Raw genomic sequence first — 23,293 nt, forward strand, 5'->3', positions numbered from 1 at the left:
TGGTCGTATTTCTGAATATTCGCTCAGCTCACAGTAAAAGGAGAAAAACATACACTGTTCAGTCTGAAGGTACCTGCTCATGTAGGGGGACATGTCTTATAGCAGATTCTCTCCTTGTGGTGAACTAGCATGTGCAAAAGGAGCCCAGTGCATTATTGGTCTAGTTCTATACAAAATATGTTTATTACATTGTATGTATATCTGAGTATCATGTCCTCTTCCTGCACTTAACTTGCCACTGGATCACATAACATCAATCCAACCACCCATTGTCTAAAAAATAATATATCGAGTTCCAATGTTCAATATGTTCTGATTTGACTCAAGCAAGATATAAATACATGTAATATGGTATTGTCAAATAGAAGTAAAATAAGTATTAAAAACATAAACCAATGTTAATGTTGAAATAGTGAAGTAAAGTGTTAAAAGCAGTAATGCAATATGTTGTTCAATAATAATAAAAAACGCATTTCAACTTAAAACAAAATTAGGGAAGATGAATATTAATGCTTTACATTGCAGAATTTTAAACATAAAGCAGTTGGACAGTGCATTAGTGGTTTCATAGTTGTTTCATACCTTAAGTGGTGTTGTATTTATACCTAAGACGCAGCGAGTTTGAGCAAATCTTAGCCCTTATGATGAGTATTTCGCTTAACTGTCTGTCATCGTTAAAACATAATGTTACCCTAAATATAGATGCCGTTTGAAATATTAGTCGCAAGGTTGCTATCAAATTGGCGTATGTAGTGAAAATATCAATAAAATTGAGAAAGGAAATGGGGAATGTGTCAAAGCGGCAACAACCCGCCCATAGAGTAGACAACAGTCGTATACCACCAATGGGTCTTCAATATAGCGAGAAACTCCCACATCCTTAGACGTCCTACAGCTGGCCCCTTAAAAATATGCATACTACTACAGGGATAAAGGACGTCATACTAAACTCCGAATTGTACACCAGAAACTAAAATTAAAATTATACAAAACTAAAAAGTAAAATCACAAAAATACTGAACTCAGAGGAAAATCAATACGGAAAGTCCATAATCACATAAAATCAAATATCAAGAAGCATCAAAAACGAAAAGACAAGAACTGTCATATTCCTGACTTGGTACAGGCATTTTCAAATGTAGAAAATGGTGGCTAAAACCTGGTTCTATAGCTCTAACCCTCTCTCTTTAATAACAGTCTCATCAAATTCCGTTATATACTAACTAAGGGCAGAGGCTCCTGACTTGGGTTCAAGCAAAGTCCGAGTCCGATGTCAGAAGATGCAACAAAAGAAAATAAATAAAATGACAATAATACACAGACTAGTAGTTAACTGACATGCAAGCTTCATCACTCAATTAAAAGTTTATGTCTTTATCATATGAATATCAGGCAAAATCCTTCCCGTTAGGGGTTTAGTTTCATAATATCATAAAATATATGGAAAGAACATAATCCGTGTCATGCCATCAACTTTTTTTTTAAATAAATTTGTTTAGTGCCGATGCAAAGACTCTATGAAGTGGAGACGAAGAGGGACAGTCAAACTCATAAATCGAAAATAAACTGACAACGCCATGCATGGCAAAAAATGAAAAGGACAAACAAACAATATAGATGAAGACATAATTTTTTAAATAGTTTAATTGAAGTCTGGAGCTTGCATGTCAGTTAACTGCTAGTAGTCTGATGTTATTTATGTATTATTGTCATTTTGTTTATTTTCTTTGGTTATATCTTCTAACATCAGACTCGGACTTCTCTTGAACTGAAATGTGCGTATTGTTATGCGTTCACTTTTCTGCATTGACTAGAGGTGTGGGGAGGGTTGATATCTCACAAACATTTTTTAAACCCGCCGCATTTTAGCGCCTGTCCCGAGTCGGGGGCCTCTTGCCTTTGTTAGTCTTGTATTATTTAAATTTAAGTTTCGTGTGTACAATATGGAGTTTAGTTTGGCGTTCATTATCACTGAACTAGTATATATATTTGTTTAAGAGTCAGCTGAAGGACGTTTCCGGGTGCGGGGATTTCTCGCTGCATTGAAAACCTGCTGCTGATGTCTGCTCTATGGTCGGGTTGTTGTCTCTTTGGCACATTCCCCATTTCCATTCTCAATTTTTAATTAATAGCATTAAAAATTACAGACACGCAAACAATAGCACACACGACACGAACAGAAAACTAAAAAATAAACAACACGAACCCCAGCAAAAACCAGGCATGATATCAGGTGCTCCGGAAGGGTAAGTGAATCAAAAACTTTGGTTATAAATGTCCTTTCTTGGATTAAGATATTTCAGTTTTTAACGGGAAACTACACACTAGAATTTACGACAAAAGAGACGATTTTTCGTTCCCTATTGTTAATTTTCCATTTTTAGATGGTGTTGTTCCTTTGGCACCATCTTACGGTGTTTATATTTCACAACTTGATCGCTATGCCCTTGTCTGTTGTGACGTATTTGTTTTTAACGAACGCAACCTATGTATTACTGGTAAATTATTAAACCAGGGATATCGTTACCATAAATTACTTACAACCTTTACTAAATTTTCAATAGATATAAAAATTTGGTTTTGAAGTTTGGTTGTACCTGTAGAAAACTTATTTCAAACGGGATAGCACATCCTCATTTTTACGGAAATGTTGTTAACCGTGCCCGGAAATTTAGAAATGATCCATGTAAACTTGTTGCTCCTTTAAATAAACTTATTCTATAAGGTTACCTATTCAACACTGTCATAAGATTATTGAATATTGTTTTTATTGGTATAAATATTGATTTTGATATCAGTAGTTTAAAAGCTAACTAAATATATCTAGATATAGAAAGATGTGGTGTGAGTGCCAATGAGATAACTCTCCATCCAAATAACAATTTAAAAAGTAAACCATTATAGGTTAAAGTACGGCCTTCAACACGGAGCCTTGGCTCACACCGAACAACAAGCTATAAAGGGCCCAAAAAATTACTAGTGTAAAAAGTATGTTATATACATATACATGTTTATGGATCTACAATCTGTCGATACCTGTAACTTGGTAGCACAAGGTCATGTTCTTCTCTGACTGTTGATGACGTCTTTACACTAAATCCATTGTATGTTGGATGTGAACGGATTGAGTGTTTAGTCTTAGAGGCATGTTTTTTTTTATTAGTTGTTATTGTTTTGAACTAGCTGTCAGATAACTGCGACTACTCTCAGATCTGTTCTTTGTGTCGGGATGTACCCGGCCACGTCCCCTTTATTTTTTGTCTATCTGATGAGTTAAGCCTTTTTCAACTGATTTTGATAGTTCGTTCTTATGTTGTACTGTTATACCACTGTCCCAGGCTAGGGGAGGGTTGGGATCCCGCTAACATGTTTAACCCCGCCACATTATTTTTGTATGTGCCTGTCCCAAGTCGGGAGCCTGTAATTCAGTGGTTGTCGTTTGTTTATGTGTAACATATTTGTTTTTCGATAATTTTTTTACATAAATAAGGCCGTTAGTTTTCTCGTGTGAATTGTTTTACATTGTCTTATCCGGGCCTTTCATAGCTGACTATGCGGTATGGGCTTTGCTCATTGTTGAAGGCCGTACGGTGACCTATAGTTGTTAATGTTTGTGTCATTTTGGTCTTTTGTGGATAGTTGTCTCATTGGCAATCATACCACATCTTCTTTTTTTATACAATATTAAAGCCAAAATATGCAATCTTTAATGATCTGACAAACGTATCGTAACTATATCCCTTCTTAACTATGCATGTCAAATGTGGATCTTATATTACTCACTTATTTCGCAGTTTGAACCGGAATAACCGTTTAAACAGTTGCAGGAAAAGCTATTACCAGTCACCGAACAAATCCCATCGTTTTCGCATTGAGATCTAAAACATGGCGTTACTGCAAAAAGAGTACAATGTAAATATAGAAGATGCATGAAAACATAACAAAATGTGTATGGATGCTAATGGGACAACTATCAACGATGCCACTGCTGGTGGACGTTTCGTCCCCAAGGGTATCACCAGCCCAGTAGTCAACACTTCGGTGTTGACATGAATATCAATTATGTGGTAATTTTTTTTATAAATTTCCAGTTTACTAAACTTTGAAATTTTCGAAAAACTAAGGGTTTTCTTATTCCAGGGATAGATTACCTGAGCCGTATTTGGCACAACTTTTTGGAATTTCATTAATGAGAATATGAGAATGTAATTTGCTGCGACTGTCCTACAAGTGAGTGGTTAAGTTAGGTTTAATTCACCATTCTCTACATAAGAAAATGCCTGTTTAAAGTCTTGAGTATGACAGTTGATATCCATTATTATTTATTTATATAATATATACATTTTATTTCATTAAGTATCTGGTTGATAGTTATCAACGGAACAAGGATTGTAATTTAGTACGCCAAACGCGCGTTTCGTCTACATAAGACTAATAAGTGACGCTCATATCAAAATATTTATAAAGCCAAACAAGTACAAAGTTGAAGCGCATTGAGGATCCAAAATTACAAAAAAGTTGTGCCAAATACAGCTAAGGTTAATCTATGCATGGGATAAGAAAATAGCTTTTTTAGCGTCTAGAGTCATATTTTTGTTAAATGTTCAAAAATAAATTCACAAACAAACGATTCTCAAAGTTACAAACCCTTTTAGTTTTACCTACATGATCGTTGATATAATATATTACAATTTTTAGCATTTAGCTATAGCCAAGCTTTAGAAAGTTTAATTATAAGTTTCGGTTTGAAATAATAATATCACATGGTTGCATCGTTTTAATCAAAAGATCATCAGTTTAAACATCAACGACTGCCAAATCTTAATTATGTATTTCTAAAGTAATATGCATTTACAAATGTTAAAGTTACCTTGATTTCCAGAATCTGTGTCTCCTAAAATTGGGAAAAAAATGTATATCAATTGAGCATTATTGTATTCTTTTATATTCTGATGCAATCCAATTTGTAATTACACATCATAGTCGTTATAAAAGGATCAAGATCAATAGTATTACTACGTAATGACATTCATGTGACATTGCCTTTATTAAAAGCATAAAAGTAACTGTATTGAAACTATTAACAACAAACTGTTCTTTGTTATGATGGCATGGTGTGTAAACGGACGACTCTGAAAACATCCAGAATGCTTGAAACTGCACGTGAATATGAAAAGCAACAAATTATATGCTGGAACAGAAAGCGTCATATTTTCAACCTTAATTTGTCCCAAATTTCTAAGAGTTTGAATTTATACTGGAATTATTTACTACCCCTCCCTTCACTCTGAGTCTTCCACATATTTCAATAAAACCGCTATGCATGTATGAGGGAGGGTAGGAGGGGTCTTGATCCCAAATTCCTGGGCTTAAAAACACGAAATACCGAAATCCCGGATTAAAAAATACGAAATCCCGAGGTCCCGAAATTCGAAAAAAGAATTCCCGGATCCCGAAAAGGTCAATGCCGAAATCCCGAGCTTAAAAACATCCGATCCCGGAGTCCCGATTAAGGTCCTATCCCCCCTCATGTATATATTTGTTTGTAACATTCCAAAGATATATTATTACCCGATGAAACAAAGAGATCATATCTGTGAAGAATTTGAAAACAAGACTTCAATTAATGTCAGCTTAACATATGTGCATGTTTGCTGACATGAAATACCTTGCATCTGTATAAACTGTTCTGATAACAAATTGAAAACAATTTAGAATACTAAAAATGTAAAGTTTAGTATTCATGTTTACAGCATCCAAAATTATATAAAGTATCGGATTTTGCCACTGTCTCCAATTCACATCTTACTATATGCCGATTTACCATAAAAGTTCACAATTTCGATTAAAATGATAAGTTAAGGAATTTTCATATATTATAGGGTTATTGCATGAACATTCCCCAATATTCATGCAATAACCCTTTTATCGTATAGCAATAATAATATTTGAAAGTAAACATTGGTTAAAACTAAGATTTTGTCGTTGATTACGTTCTGTATTTTGAAGATGTATTGCACTAGAGACATATTAGAAATTATTGCACGCTAACTTTTGGTTACTTTCTGTGGGAAATATTAATTTTCAATGATATAGGGTAATTGCATAATTATTAAGGAATATTGTCCCGAGTTTTATATTGCTCGAGCTTACGAGAGCTTATTCAATATATGGTATATATAAAGTATCGGATTTTGCCACGCAGTTCACATCTTACTATGTGCCAATTTACCACAAAAGTTCACAATTTCGCTTTAAATGATAATTAAGAAATTTTCATAATATATAGGGTTATTGCATGAATATTCCCCCATATTCATGCAACAACCCTTTTATTGTATAGCAATATAATATTTGAAAGTAAAAATTTGTTTAAAGTAAGAGTTTCGCGTTGATGACGTCATGCAGTTTAAAGATCTATTGCACTAGTGCAATATTAAAATTTATTGCAGCCTAACTTTTGGTTACTTTTTCGGAAAATATAATATTGCTATGCAATAATATCCCTAACAGTATACCTAATATTATTTAACGTGTATTTGACTTGAACTGTGTTAACAAAGCTATATTTTCAAAAGTTGTATTAACGAATAAACTAACAGTTTTATAGTATTGAGTGATGAAATCTGTTTCTTTGCTTAAATTCACAGCACAATTTCTATACAGATGATATTTGACAGGCTAAATCAATCCGGGAATATTGATTTTCTCAGGGTTTTTTTCACCCTGGGCCTCAAATTTGCAGAATAATTCTGGTGTTTCTATGAATATGGAATATTTAATTTTTTTTTGGATAGAACACACTACTGTTACTTTTATTGAGGTATCGTTTGTATCTGTAGCTTGTTTTTTTATACTGTGGTCAGGTGTTAATGCGTGCTTTTGTATTTCAAAAGAACAACACCCTAACGACAATATTTTTCAATGATCAATGCGTTTCAATGACTGCCTCAAGATAATACAAGTATTGGTCAACAATTTAAATTAGAAATGTGCATACATTATGCAATTTATTTGCTTAAGGGCTTCGTGCAAACTATGTATATTGATAACTGTGAAATTATGCTGAATCATCGAAGTAAAGGCCCAGGACTTTCAAGATTTTTTTATGAAATAGTTATAGATTTAAATTTGAATTAATCTAATTAAAATTCTGAGGATAAAGCAGATTTAGAAAAATTTTACATATTCTTTTTTTTTACCTAAAAAGGTTGCAATCCTACTAACATAGACAATGCAATTGGCAAAGGAACGCCCTTAACGGCTAAAACTGCAAATTTTACTATGAAGTTTCTGAAAAATTATATTCTAAAACGGAAAGCTCATATACAATACTATTTTTTCATTGTTCAAAATATAAGGCTATACAGTATATTTTCAACATTTATATGCCCTAAACTTCAAAAGGGTTTAAACATAAACTAATTTTTTATATTCCACTATCTTCACTTTGAGTCGTTATCAGATTTTAATTTGACTATGAATTTCTACATTCCCAATTTATGTCTCAATTAGATGAAACAAATAGATCATATTCCGAAACCAGTAGGTAATTGGAACAAAACATCTATGAATATTATATATATATATATCGCATACTAAGGCGTGGTTTGTGAAACAGCTGTATTAACAAATTGCAACATTAACTCATTTTAATTCCTTTCATTGTAAGTTAATGTTTAAAATGAACAAGGACTTTAACTTGACAATGCTTGATGCATTGTATTAATGGATTTATATTTCTATCTATTAAGAAAATTTTAGTTAATTGTATTTTTGGCGAAAGATGACACAAGGTGTAATACAATGGTAGAAACTGTACAGAAGTTTTTTTTAATTGTAAGTGTTAATTTAAATTATGCAATATTTAGTGAGGGAGTTTCTTTTTGTTTATATACCGTTCAATTGTAACAATTCAAAATCCGAGTTAAAACTAGATTGTATTGCACAACCAATTGTACTGCAGCTTTTATTTAAGAAATGAATGCTTCTTTTTGTAACTTTATTGGGGTGTAAAAGCGTTGACCAAAGTACATTTTTTATGAAGCGCGGAAGCGCTTCATTCTTAAAAATTTAATGTGCGCACGATCAACGCTTTCTCAATCCTATGAAGTTACAAAAAGAAGCATTCAATACTTATAATTACATTTTTAGCTAGGATCATGAAAACACTATTTACACTAAGTTTTTATTTAATTTACCTGTGCACTTTATTATGGGACCTCGTGGCATCATGAATGAAAAGTTTTATGTGTTATACAACTGCTTAAGGAATAACATGTGATGTGCAATTAGCCAATCAGAATAACGTATTATAATGAAACATACATCTAATGTAATATTATATAGCGCGCTATTACATCCTCACTTTTACGGAAATATGTTTACCGTGCCCCGAAATTTAGAAACGATGCTAGTAAACTTATCGATTCTTTAAATAAACTTATTCTAAAATGTTATCAATTCAACACTGTAATTGGATAATTGATTATTGTTTATTTGGTATAAATATTAATGTTGTTATTATATATATAAAAACATTCCTAGATCTACAATCTGTCGAAACATGTATCTTGGCATTTCACAACGTCATGTTTTTCTTTTACTGTTCAGAACACCTTCACACAGAAAAATTTACGGAAATGTAGAACTTGGATCTTTCCTTATAAAAATAATATCATAAGAATAAGAAAGTCGCGAAATTTAATAGCTGCTAGGGGAACAAGAAAGTGCAAAACACGAAATGAAGTATCAGCAAAATAAGTTGGTTAACAGTATTAAACACTATAGAGTAGAGGTTGAACACGCATTCAGAAAGTGAAAAAAACACTTAAGTTAAGAGGACTTTGTGACGATTCACATCTGTTGTGACCATAAGTTTTGTATTATGTGTCGTCGAAAAGACTATGATAGTAAAATATCAATTAATTTTACTATGTATTTCAGTTGGGTTGTTTTCCTTTTTGAGGTGACTCCTTGATTTTCGTCAACTGTAAACGCAAGTATAAGTTTACTCCTAGATAAATGCTCTGTGTCCACTACTTAGAACATGATGTCTATTCGGTCTTCAAAATTATGGAATATAGAATCTTACAATTTCATTGGTCGCGAGCACTGAACTTTATTCTAACGAAATAGATCGGTTATCTCATAAAACGCGACTCATTAAGATAGGAACTGTTATTGATAAAGTTATTGCAACAATTGTTAAAGTAAGAAACGTCATGGATGATCGTTTATTTAAAATATTATAGGGGTATTTGTTGTTATGGAGGCTCGAGGGTAAAAAACAAACCCAGAAAAAATTAAATATATATTTTTCATTACACATTTTTTTTTTTTTTACCTTTAGTAGTTGTTTCTTTATCATACGGTAAACAATCAATTCAATAAAAATCAATTCGTGTTGGCCCCAGATGACGTTTAAAATGTAGATTTCATTAACAAAACATATCTCCCTGAGGTGTAAAAATGCCATTTTTGGCATTGAAATTGAAATATCTTTTTTTAACTCATCGGTGACCTATATTTTTCATTATAATTTTCAAATGGGCTGTACTTAAACTAAACTTTTGTGAAATTTGAAAGATATGACAACTATTTCTCCTGTTAGTTTAACAGAAAAAAGGTATCTTTACAAAAATGTATGCTTCTTTCAAAGAAAGATTATGAGCGTTAATGAATAGTGACCCCATTATTTTATTTTATTTTTCTATTAAGAATAAGATAAAGTTTATTTATACAAAAATATAGCAAAATCCTATAGTAAATAAAAATATCATTTCGACCCGCGAGCCACCTTAAGTCTAGTTCATCGATACTCAAATTCCTATATTTGATTTGTAACATACTTAAGATATTATCTTATATTTTTGTTCTTGGTGACGGACGAATTTCGGATTTTCATGATTTGTTGTTTTAGCGTTAACAAAGTTTTGTTTCAAAATGCATCTTCCTCTGTTACCCTTCGACCTTGTCTTTTTTTTTATTCGAGCGTCATTGGTGAGTCTTGGAGTTTATATTTTAGTAACCTTGTATCTCTGATGAGTTTATTTACCAGAGATGTGAGAAACAAAATTTTAAATACGGAAAAAGTGAGATGAAGTTTGACTTACAAGCCAAGAATACACAGGCAATGTTGTTTAAGATTATTTGTACAACACGCTGACTACTAATTGTATAATTTGCTTTTAAAAGCGTTTCAAACAAAAATAACTCAGACTTAATGTTTCGTTTAAATAGTACGTTTATATAATGATCCTTTAAAACGAAAACATTCCAGGAAACGGATATGTTAGTGGCAATTACATATCATTTTTTCAAAACGACTCGAAGGAAACATTTTTAAAGAATAAAACCATTCAATATTTAACGTATGTTTATGTGTACATGTATCATAAACAGGGTTAATTCTTAAATATTGAAACTGATTGTCATATATATTAACATTTTGATTTCTAGTAACATTCATCAGTTTTTAAAATATTTTAATGTATTACTATATAACCTAATGTGCCTACAGCTTACCGTTTATATTTGATTTTGTTGTACCAGTGTGCTGTCGTAAATTCATAGGATGTCACAGTGTTCGTTGTTATTTTCTGCGGTTACATTTCGTTATGTTCTATTATATTATTTATTTATGTATTTGTCTGTGATGAGTAGCTTGTGTTCGTTTATATTGTATTCCTGGCATGCAGTGTTGTCATTTTAGCAGTATTTTTCACATTGCAATATAAGCAGGTGGTATGGATAGCCAAAATGTATTGTACCGAGTCAGGAGTATGGTTCTTCTCAACTACAAGCCGTTTTTATTTATGTTTGCGAAAAATCTCTAGCTTTCAACCTGTCTTAACGTTGTGATAGAGTAATACAACAACCTATTTTGATTTTAAAATATCGTGTGAAACCAAAGAAATGAAAACACCCGCATTGACTTAAAACTAAACAAAGGAACCCCGCAATACCTACTAAACCAGAAAACTAACGGCCTTAATTATATAAAAGAAATGAACAAAAACAAATATGTAACACATAAACAAACGACAACCACTGAATAACAGGCTCCTGACTTGGGAAAGGCACATACAGAAATAATATGGCCGGGTAAACATGTTAGCGGGACCTCAATCCTCCCCCTAACCTGGACAGATGTAAAACAGTACAACAAAACAACGAACTATAAAAATCAGTTGAAAAAGGCTTAACTCATCAGATAGACAAAAGTTGACGTGGCCGGGTACTTATACATCCCGACACAAAAAGACAATGAAAAGATCTATGAGTACTCGCAGTTATATGACAGCTAGTTCAAAGCCACTAACAACTGATTAAAAAATAATGCATCTAAGACTACACTTTCAATCCGTACACATTCAACATCCAATGGATTTAGTGTAAAAACGTCATAAACATCCAAAGAAAAACATGACCTTGTGCAATGCCAAGTTACAGGTATCGACAGATTGTAGATTCATGAATATGTATATGTATATACCATACTAGTAATATTTAGTTATCTTTAAATTTAGATAGCAAAATCAATATTTATACCAATAAAAACAACATGCAATTATCTTATTACAGTGTTGAGTAGTTAACCTTTTAGAATAAGTGTATTTAAAGGAGCGAAAAGCTTACATGGATCATTTCTAAATTTCCGGGCACGTTATTAAAATTTTTAATTGATTTAAAAAGTAAGTGTGGAGTGGTTCATTTTTATTCTCAATAGAAATGAGTAAATACAACGGAGTTGTGGGTAGTGTACGAATAAGGTTTCAATATGCATTTGCGCATGCGTGGACCTGAACAGTCGATCTTGTTCAGGCTCAGAACATTTTCTGAAATTAGTATTTACAATCATCGTTACCACCCTAAATTTTGAAGATTATCATATTGTTATATGTCAGTTTGGTATGGCAAGTCGTTTGGTAAAGTAAACATACTTTTATGAGAGTTATCTCTCCTTAACCAGTCTTTGGTGTATTCATGCGGATTGCATTCCGTATTTGTATTATATGTTAGTTTATGTTGTTCTCTTGATTTATTGTTACGATACCATGTGGATGTGTTTTTGAAGAATAGGACATTATTAACTTGAAATTTAGTTTAACTACTTATGCCAGATTGCAACATAAAAATATATTTACTCAATGTACTTAGGTATAATCAATACATCACTAAAATACAATTTTAAAAGTAGATTACACTCTTTGAAATATATTTAGACAGAAACCGTCAAAATATTATTTGACCCAATTGTAAACTGATGTACCCTCTTTCCACACTTCTTATCTCTAGCACAGGTATTTAATCGCAGTAAAACATTTATTATAGTATACGAACAGTGTGCACCACACGACCAACCATGGTACTGAAATACTGTTTTATTATACTACCTGTCTTATTCTCACTATTTAATGTTCTTGATGACTCTGTAAAATTAGATATTATCCTTGGTACTGAATCTTGGCTTGACAAAAAAATCATTCTCCTTCGAATACTTCTCAACAGATCTTTATAACATCTATAGAGCTGATAGACAACCAAGTAAAAACAACCAAAGCTATGGGGGTATTACTTACAGTCACCAAAGAATGTATAAGCACAGAAATCCAAGAACTAAAAACTGACTGTGAAATCATTTGGGCACAAATAAACATATCGGGTGCAAAAAACCTGCTAGTTGGAAGTTATTTTAGGCCACCATCAGATGATTGGAACTCCATAAATAAATAAGACTAATCATTGAGTAGAATAAATCAAACTTCAAACAGTAACATACTAGAAGGTGGCGTTTTTAACCTAGGCCACATTGACTGGTCTGTCCTTGAAGTTATACCAGGGAAACCAGATCAAGAACAGCATAATTCACTATTAGAGAACTTCTTTATGATCATAACTTACACCAAATAGTTAACATACCAACACGTAAAGAAAGAATCCTATACTAAGTACTCGTTAATAATATGCAGACAAGTACAAATTAAACGTCTGAAAAAACAAGTACAAAAAAACAAAGGGTAGCATATTGGGGTTACATGAAAAAAACAACATCCCACACAAGTTCCTTACATACTAAAACAGATCTAGACTACCTTGGATTCATAACAACCTTAGGAAAATGATAAATACTAAAATAAAATATAATTTAAAATGAAACAATTCACTAAGTACACACATCTGAAAAATTAGTGCAAAAAGAACAAAAGGTAGCATATTGCAGTTACATTGACAAAATTATATTGGATTTACCAATAAATGAACCGGACCAACTCAATGCAACTATCTAACAATCAATCAAAACCTAAAAAACTGTTTTCCTTTATAAAATCACTGCGCACAGATAACACCGGTATAGCTCCCTTGTAAAAAGAAGAATCAAATAACACCATTCAAGACAAATGTCCTAGCCCACACCCTGTGATAACACAAATTTAAATATCTTTACCTGGTGTCAAGTAACTACTACACAACATAAACCTTCATAAGGCAACTGGCCCAGACAACATCAGTGACAGAATATTAAAAGAACTATAAATATCAAACAGCTCCAATTCTTACACTAATCTTTAAAGCATCATTTGAAACTGGCATAATGCCAACGGACTGGAAACACGTATCTGCTACCAATATGTAGCACCAGCATTTAAAAAAGGGGAAATTACAAGCCAGAAAATTACCGCCCGATATCATTTACATGTATTTCCTGTAAACTTATGGAGCATATCATCACTAAACACATCATTAACCACTTTGAAAAGAACAACATACTGTATAACCTCCAGCATGGCTTCCGTCAGTCACGATCATGTGAGACCCAACTTATTTAATGCATACAAGAGCTTGCAGCAAATAACAACAATAACACTCAAACCGACTTAATTATAATGGACTTTGCCAAAGCATTTGACAAAGTCCCTCATAAAAGACTTCTATACAAACTTAACTATTATTGTATTTAAAAAGAAACACTACTGTGTCGCTGCCTTCTTAAATGACAGAACACAAACAGTTGTCATGGATGGAGAGTCATCTGACCTGGCCCCAGTCACCCCAGGTGTCCCTTAAGGAACAGTTTTGGGACCAATATTATTCCTGTTATACATTAATGACCTACCAGAATATAATACTTACAATCCAGTAAGCTCAGACTATAAATAGTTATCAAAGGTACCAGGATTATCATTTAGTACGCCAGACGCGCGTTTCGTCTACATAAGACTCATCAATTATTTACCGACGACAGTATCATCTACAACACCATCAAATCTTAAAGTGACTGTGATGCACTCCAGTTAGATTTAGATGCAGCTGCTAGGTGGGAGCAAGACTGGTTGATGGCTTTCCATCCAGACAAATGCACAGTCCTTACAGTATCACAGTTTAAACATGACTGTATCCTGCACAATTACAAACTTGAACTAGTCACTTCAGCAAAATACCTGGGCATTACACTACAAGCAATTTTAAAATGGTCAAAAACATACACACAACAGCATAGCTAATGGTAGCAAATCTTTGGTCTTCTTCAAAAGAAATTTAAAAACATAATGCCTGAACATCAAAACCCAGGCATATCTGACACTAGTTCGTCCGAAGCTTGACTATTCATGTTCAGTATGGGACCCTCACACAGTTGAATAAACCTCTAAACTTAGGATGGTCCAAAAACGAGCTGCCAGATATGTCTGCAACAGGTACTATGACATCAGCAGTCCTACAGACCTGATTAACTGGCCAACACTACCAGAAAGAAGATTACGCACAAGATTGATAATGTTCTTCAAAATGGGACATCAAATCGTAGCAATTCCATCTGCTATTCTCATACAATAAGACAGTAGAACCCACAAAACTCATAGTTTCACTTTCAGACACATTTCTACGAAAAAGATACATATAAATTTTAATTTTCCCGTACATCATTACTCAATGGAATTCACTACCTGTCCACACACTCGTTGTAACCACAGTTGACACACTTAGAGAACAGCTTACACCAACTGTTCTCCACAAATTCATTTAACTCAATCTTGGCCTATGTACATAGTTTTAATCACAGTTTAGAATTAAAAAACAAATACGCACTCTAAACTCATCAATTGTTTTTGTGTTTTTGTAAAAGGCAGCGCAAAACTGTATATACTCTTCAGATAATGAAGGAGTACTAAAAACCTAAAGAAGAAGAAAATGAAGAAATGTGCACAAGCGCAAGTATGTATGCATGAGCTGAAGTATACATGAACTGAATTTTGATTAGTTTAATGAAATTATTTTAATTTAGATGTGTTTATTCTTTCCTACTGAATCGCCGACTGGTAATTATTCTTAAAATATAACTAAAAGGAACCCTAGTAACTTTTTCGCAACTATTGTAGCCTCGAGGTTTCTTAAAGTAGTATTCCTCCTAAATTAATCTTTAACATACATGCATATTATGAATATGGTATTATATACATAGTCGACGTCTCTCTGGTACGTTTCTTTATAGCTTAAGTTCGTAATTCTTTTAGGGGCTTATTTGCACAACATATACAATGATTTTAATATGAATTTTCCATGTTTTACTACTGACAACTGAAAATCCAACTGTTACAGTGACTTACAAATTGGACTTACTCGACAATCTTAAACCAGTTTCTGTTCTTGATCAGTAGAATTAAAGACGACCAATTCTAGTCTCTTACAGCTTCGTCGTTTTGTCTATTGTGCACTTGGACATTTGTCTTGTAGACAATCATTACAACATTATGACCTTTTGTTCTGATATGAACACTGAAGTTTCAAAAATAATTTTAATATTTGCCAAAAAAATCGAGGTGTAAAACAAACAAATGTATATATTTACCTTTTAATTCACTCCAAACAAACAGACTGACGAATATTAATGTAGTACACAGAAAGAAAACGGCGGCAATTTTCCATATCAGTGATGTATTCGTTGAAACCGTTGTTTTTGTAGGTGACATGTTCATACCTTTATACCTAGAAAATAAATTATCTTTTTGAAATTTATTAATGATGCAATTAATGATCATTGACTTTTGATGGTTTTGAGATTATGTAGAACTCATTAAATACAAAAAGGTTTTTAAAATGATACGCAAAACTTATCACTCCAAATTGAGTATCGTCTTCTTGAGGCTGATTGGTAATTTTTGAGCCAAACAAGATGTAAACAAAATTAAATGTGCAGTTGAAAACATTTTATTAAATTTGTTACTGTACTTTAGTAATGTACCTATCAATTTTACTTGAAATAGTCTTCATTACTTTAGCAACAATATCTCCAAATGTTGTGAATGGGTCACAGGAATTTAATCAAACACTAAATCAATCATTCACCCGCAAAGTGGAAAGGGATTAATATAAGTTGCAAAACTTGTTTCCCAATCCACTATAAATAAATATGCTAACAGCTTAAAAAAATAAAAAAATCAATCAACGAGTCGATATGACAAATGATATGCGATTGTTTACGTTATGCAAAGTACATGTAATAATCAATCAATAACATATTTAATTAATTAATTAATCCATACGTTGTACAGCTACCAACAAACAAATCAATTAGCCAACCAGCAAAGCAATAAAAGAATACCCATGTTAAACTATAGGAATATGACATAGCTATCATCAGCTTTCGTTTGATAAACAGTTATTGGCTAAAAAAAAATATCTTCTATTACTTCGTCGCAGAAAAACAAAAATATACAAAACATACCCGACTCTAAGGAAATTACCTCCCCCCAAAGAAAGTTCTTTATCCCAATGAAAAAACGGAATGGAAAAACATTGTCATATTCCTGCCTAGATAAAAAAAAAATCCTTTTGTATAAAATATTGGATTAAAGAAAATTAAATATAAAATTGGGAATGAAAATGGAGAATGTATCAAAAAACAACAAGCCGACCAAAGTGCAGACAAGATTTGAGGCCACCAATGAGTTTAGTTTAAACATATTTATTTAGAGTGGATTGGGAAACAAGTTTTGCAACTTATATTAATCCCTCTCCACTTTGCGGGTGCGAGTGCTGCCTTGTAGCGGCATTAGCCTACTCTTTTTCGAAATCTACAAGGAAGTCTTTAACGTGCAAGAGATATGGCTCTCTCTTAACACGGGTCAGCCATTTATCGTCCCCTTCCGACGGACTATCATCGTTTCCTCAAGACCATACTCGCAAATGGTGTCAAGGGAGAGCCGAAAATTGAGTTCCTGAAATTTTCATCCCAAACGGGAATCGAACCAGGAACCTTTAAGTTAGTAGTCCGATGCACTAACCACTACACCACGGCCACCAATGAGTCTTCAATGCAGCGAGAGAATCACGCACCAGGAGGTGTACTTCAACTGGCCCCTAGTATACTAGTTTAGTTATAATAGACATTATACTAAACTTCGAAATACATAAAACAAACTAAAAGTATATAAGACTAACAAAGGCTAGAGTCTCCAGACTTGGGACATATGTAGCATGTTAAACCATTATTTTTGTGACATCACACATTCCCTATACCTTCAGCCAATTCAATGTAGACAAAAACAAACCAACAACAATACGCACAATAAAACAGAATTTTAAAGAAGTCCGAGTCCGATGTCAGAATATATAACAAAATAAACAAAACAAATTGGCACTGATGCATACATCAAATAAATAGTTTCTGACATCCCAGCTTCAGACCCCAATTAAACTGATTGAAAGATAACGTCTGCACCATAGGAATACCAAGCACAATTCATCCGGTAAGGTGTTCAGTATTGTACCACCAGAGAAAATAACACGTATCATGCCAATAACTTGTCATTTTTATTTGTAATATTTATTAACCAATCTATTATTTTGTATACTATATATGTTATGTTGCTTTTGTTGCACACAATGTGTGACTGAGTGAGTGTTTTTAATAAACTTGTATCTTGCTGCAGACAGTAATAGAAAAAATGTGTTATTTCCCAATGCAGAGACCCTGTAAAAGAATATAAATTAAAGCCTAAATATGCAATCTTAATTGACTTGACAACATAATCGTAACTATATCCCTTCTTAATAAGGCCGTGTTCACACCAATCGCCGTGTAGAGTAAACATGTTTACAATTAGTTTAGTGTAATGTACACCTGAGACTACTATAACACAGCAGTCTCAGTGTACACTGGTTTCACATTACATTTGTTCACATCTATACACCTTGTTTAGCTACCTGTACATAAGATTTGTTCCCACTTGTAAACTATATGTCATTTAAATGTTCATTACGTAGAACTGAATTCAAATTTTTTGAACAATTTTTCTAGCGGTAAGGGAACAACCATTTGTCTTCAAACGGGGGGTGGGGGTGGAAATGGAAATATTCCGATCCCCAATTTGATAAAAAAAAAAAAATGGTCATACAGATGATAAAAAAAGGTCATACAGATGATAAAAAAATTCTGAATCAAGAGTTTCCCCATACATTATTAATAGTGTTAAATATTGAAAAAAAAGTATGTGATCACCAGCATCGAAAAAAAGGAATAAAAACGTACGCGCGAAAAATTCTGACTCAGATAAAAAAAAATAACCCTCCCCCTTTTTTTAAGTTAAGTGGTTGCTACTTTATGAAAGCCATTTTTATTATTTGTAGTAGTTTGAATACACTAGATATGTCTCGATTACGCATTAGAAAACGTTAGCTGCAACAGCGTGCTTACAGCCGGAAAAAAGGATGGAGATATTAGGGATCTGCCCGATCACTACATTTTTATCTTTTCTGTTTGTTTCAAATGGTATTTCTTCTCCAAGGAGTATTTGGTAAAGGAATAGGGTAACGTTTTTTAAATTTATTTTAAGTGTTATTTAACGGGTCTGAGATACTAGACAAACATATCATTTACCTCACACTTTTTTAAGTCCTGCATTAATGCGTGAATCGTTGTTTGAGTAAAGACCAGTGGCGAATATTTCTGTGTACGTCAAGTCGATTCGGGAAGACCTTTTCAAATGAATTAGGCAGCAACTATTTACTTCATTATTTTGGGATGGGGAGGTGGAGCGGGGGGGGGGGGGGGGGGGGGAGGTAGGCTATTGATTTTTTTCAGGACAAATTTTGGTGACAAGTCGAATCAATTTTAGCATTATATATAGTATGTTTTATACTCATCTATAATAGCCCCCCCCCCCCGCCCGAAAATCACTTGGTTGCTGCCTTATGGGTTCGGCAATGATGCTGCTTTGAGTCTTGATCAGGGGTTAATAATGTACGTTAATTTTTTTTAACAAAAAAAAATCTTTAAAATTTAGACAATAATTTCTGTAAAGAACTATACTTATAATTATCAATTATAGTTTCCTCCTTAAATATATACACGGTAAAACTAATGTCCTAAATGCCTAGTTTTGTGTACACTTAACCTACACAAGGCCTACATTGACTATCGACTGTGTGTAGATAAATCATGATTTAATCTACATGTAAACATTGAGTTTTATCAATGGGAACGCAATTGTGTTTAGTTTACGTGTGAGTTACACTAACACAACACCGAATTTAGGTCAATGTGAACACGGCCTAAGTCTGTTTAAAGGTATTGCTAGCTTTTGATGTGACTGCCGACATGTTTGTGCTTTGTAAATAATATTATCAATTGTATGTACAGTACCTGAACGTATAAGTTGTCTGCATGTTGAATTATATTTACGACTGAAAATATTGAACCGATGATAAAATTTAGACAGCGTTTTGACTAGATTGTTAGATCGAAAACCCGGGTGTAATAATTTTTCAGTAATACATTAATTTCTCTAGGTAAACCCTTATACGTTGTTACGTACTTGAGCGAATCGTTCAAGTTGATATATATATAAAACAATAAGATGGTGACAAGGAAACGTCACCATCTGAAAAAAATACACTACAAAAGAGTCATGATTTCGCACTCCTGTTGTTATTATAGATTTTCATGAGCTTTGTGTATCAAATTGCTGAAGTTTTAAGCAGCATTTTTATATAGAGATTGATATGGAGATATTTTTCTTAATATATATCAATCTGATACTACTTATATAGTAAACCCATCTATTCTTTAAGTTTATTCTCATCAGACATAAAACCCCAATCATTTCATCTTTAAAATAGATGATTTATCCAAGTGGACAAATTAATTTTCTGTCGACTTTTGAAACAATCATCTCTTTTGCTCATTACATACAAGAATATTAATGATTATTTTTATAATGATCTTAACTTTAATATTATAACGTTCTATGCGTACACACCAGCGGTATAATTTAGATATTGTTTGGAATTTTCTGATCATACTCACACGTCATATACATTTATTATAAAAGAGCTTCCCGTCGGCTTTGGACGATGTCGTTAGAGTATATGAATTTCACGGCAAAATGCACGATTGTAAATCCAAAAGTAATCAAAACAAGGAAGCATAATCAAATGATGATATATTTTTTCTTATTTTACAAATTAATCTTATTCAAGCTAAGTAAATTAATGTGAATAGTTTAAGAATGTCGCTAGTTCAGTGTGATCCGTTCTTTTGCGTTGATATAAAAAATGTTTTTCAGGAACGGCAAACACTTTTCTTCACCTAGAGTGCTTTGATCCAAAATACTTGCCGAACTAGAAATATGTCAAGGTACTTGCTTAATTACTTACATAAGTTTCCACTACGATTGATACCATAGAAAATCTTATATAAATGACAGAAAAAAAAATTGAAAATCAAACACACCAAAAATAATGGGAGAACTTTGCATCGTATTGACAGATGCAAATTTCATTATTGGTTATTATTTGGTGATACTTGCAACATTTATTTAATATACGTAACATGCTTATCTGATGTCGATTTATATTCAAAAAACATGTCTGCAATGATAAGCCAGTTGTATCAAGTTTGAGCAAAATCTTGCAAAATGGTATGTAGTTATCTTACCTTGTTTCTTTTTTAATATTCTCAAAGTATGCCTTTTAGAGAAAAAAGTTTTTGTTTCCTTTTCTTAAATGAAAATTATAACATGAAGCAGCAAACGCAGATTTTTTAACACTAAATGAGAGATAGTTATATTCAATTATAAATTCAAACAACGAGTTTTAGTTGACTGCATTTTAAGTTTAAAGTTATATAATACTTTATTGCAAAAAAACATGAAACCCTGGCGGGTTAAAATGCAAACATAGTACAATGTATACACAAGTGACAAGAAACATAACTATACATGATAAATGTTTTTAAAAAGTGAAGTTGATATTAATAACATATATCTATATATAGATGTATATAATAATTGACCAATATGGACCTTATTTTCGCAATTCCATAGATTGCTTTATATAGTCTACAACACTAGACAAAATATCTTTATTGGGATCTAGAATAGTTTTAAGTTTAGAGTTTGAGTCAAGCTGGTTAAAATTAGGATAATGGGTTTTAATTGCATTTATAAGGGAATGTCTTACATTACTGTTAATTTGGCAATGAAGGAAAAAGTGTTCCTCATCATCTAAAATTTTACAAACTTTGCACAGTCTGTGTTCTCTTTGAATTTTTTTATAACGTCCTAATTCAATTTCCAAATTATGATCACTTACACGTAATTTTGTTAAAAGCTGACGACTATTAAAATTGTTTAGATTGTGCAGGTAGTCCTCAAATTTAATTTCATTTTTAAGTTTACTATAAAGATAAAGTTTTGAACTGTTATCAATATTTGAAAGTTTTTGAAGAGTGATGTTATTATACTTTTCCTTCACTATACATTTAAAAGTTTTTTTGAGTGAATTTTTTATAAGTTTAAAAGGTTTATCAGAATCAACATATTGTTCTTCATCAATATTAAATTCTTTAAAAATATGCTTGGCAAAAGTGTACCAAGTGTATATTCCATCTTCAGACATTAACTTATTTACTGCAAAAGCTTCTTTAACAAGAGGGTTTATTTCATGGCAGTTTATTCTACAAAAATATAATAAAACTTGAGTTTTAATAAAAGAGTCAAGTGGAAATCGTCCTAACTCAGACTTTGCAGCTATATTACATGAGGTTTTTTTAATTCCAAGAACAGTTTTACAAAACTTATGATGCACTTTCTCAAAGCTTAATCTATCTGTCAATGATAAAATATCACAGTTAGTTCCATGCAAAGTGGCTCTATTTATGGCTCTATAAATTGAGTAATAATCTTCCATAAACCAGATCTCGCTATTATATAAAATTATGGGTTTAATAAGTGAATCAAATAATTTACATGATAAATCAACAGGGACATGATGAAAATTAGACATATATTTTTTTAGTGAAAATAACGCTTTAAGCGCTTTTTTGGATAGTTCATGTGTAGATCTCTTAAATTTTCCTTTATTATCAATAATGTTCCCAAGAAAATTATACTCTTTAACTTCAGTTAACTGATTTTGTTTATAAAAAAATTTTGACTCAAAAGAATTTCTAGAATGAAAAATCATAACTTTTGTTTTATTTGTATTTACAGTCAGCTGCCATTTGTAGCAATATTTTTCCAGTTTATTCAAAGCAGATTGTAAACCGTTTTGTGATTGTGATAATATTAAAAGATCATCAGCAAAACTAAGACTACTTATTGATGTTTTATCTAAGGACACAGGATCACATGTCCCATCAAAAATTGAATGGAGATCATTAATAAAATAATTAAACAATGTGGGGCTCAAACTGTCCCCTTGTTTGACCCCTTTATCTATTTCAAAAAATTCAGATTGTTTATTATCTATTTTAACTGAAGATTCACAACACTTATACATATCTTTAATTACTTCAAATATTTTCTTTCCAACATCATCCTTCTTTAATTTGTATAAGAGACCAGCATGCCAAACAGTGTCAAAAGCACGACGCAAATCAACAAAGCAAGAGTAAATTTTACTCTTCTTTTTTGTCAAATATTTTATCATTAAAGTTTTTAGAATAAAAATACTATCTGCTGTCCTATGATTATTTCTAAATCCAAATTGATGAACTGAAAACTTGTCTTCATAGTAAGTTACAACTCTAGAATTAATAACAGCACTGAAAAGTTTAGCAATACAATTTTGAAGGGAAATTCCCCTATAGTTATTAATATCTAGCTTATCTCCAGCTTTATGAATAAGTATGGTAAAAGATTTTCTCCAGTTTGATGGATATTTACCAGAATCAAGAATTAAATTAAAAAGCTTAGTAATAGCTTTACAAGTAACAACACCACTATATTTAATAATTTCATTACTAATTTGGTCTGGACCAGAGCTTTTCCCAGTTTTTAATTTTTGTATA

General features: G+C 32.2%; 1 long non-coding RNA gene across 1 annotated transcript; it reads right to left on the reverse strand.

Annotated features, from left to right (window-relative positions):
* Positions 1-41: 41 nt before the first annotated feature.
* Positions 42-21,074, reverse strand: LOC134708369 (uncharacterized). The gene is made up of 5 exons (XR_010105833.1): positions 20,939-21,074; positions 15,851-15,987; positions 4,871-4,894; positions 3,784-3,894; positions 42-273 (listed from the first exon to the last, which is right to left on the reverse strand). It is a non-coding gene; the product is annotated as an uncharacterized LOC134708369 (long non-coding RNA).
* Between the last annotated feature and the right edge of the window lie 2,219 nt (positions 21,075-23,293).

This window comes from Mytilus trossulus, chromosome 2 (assembly GCF_036588685.1).
Source record: "Mytilus trossulus isolate FHL-02 chromosome 2, PNRI_Mtr1.1.1.hap1, whole genome shotgun sequence".
NCBI lineage: Eukaryota > Metazoa > Mollusca > Bivalvia > Mytilida > Mytilidae > Mytilus > Mytilus trossulus.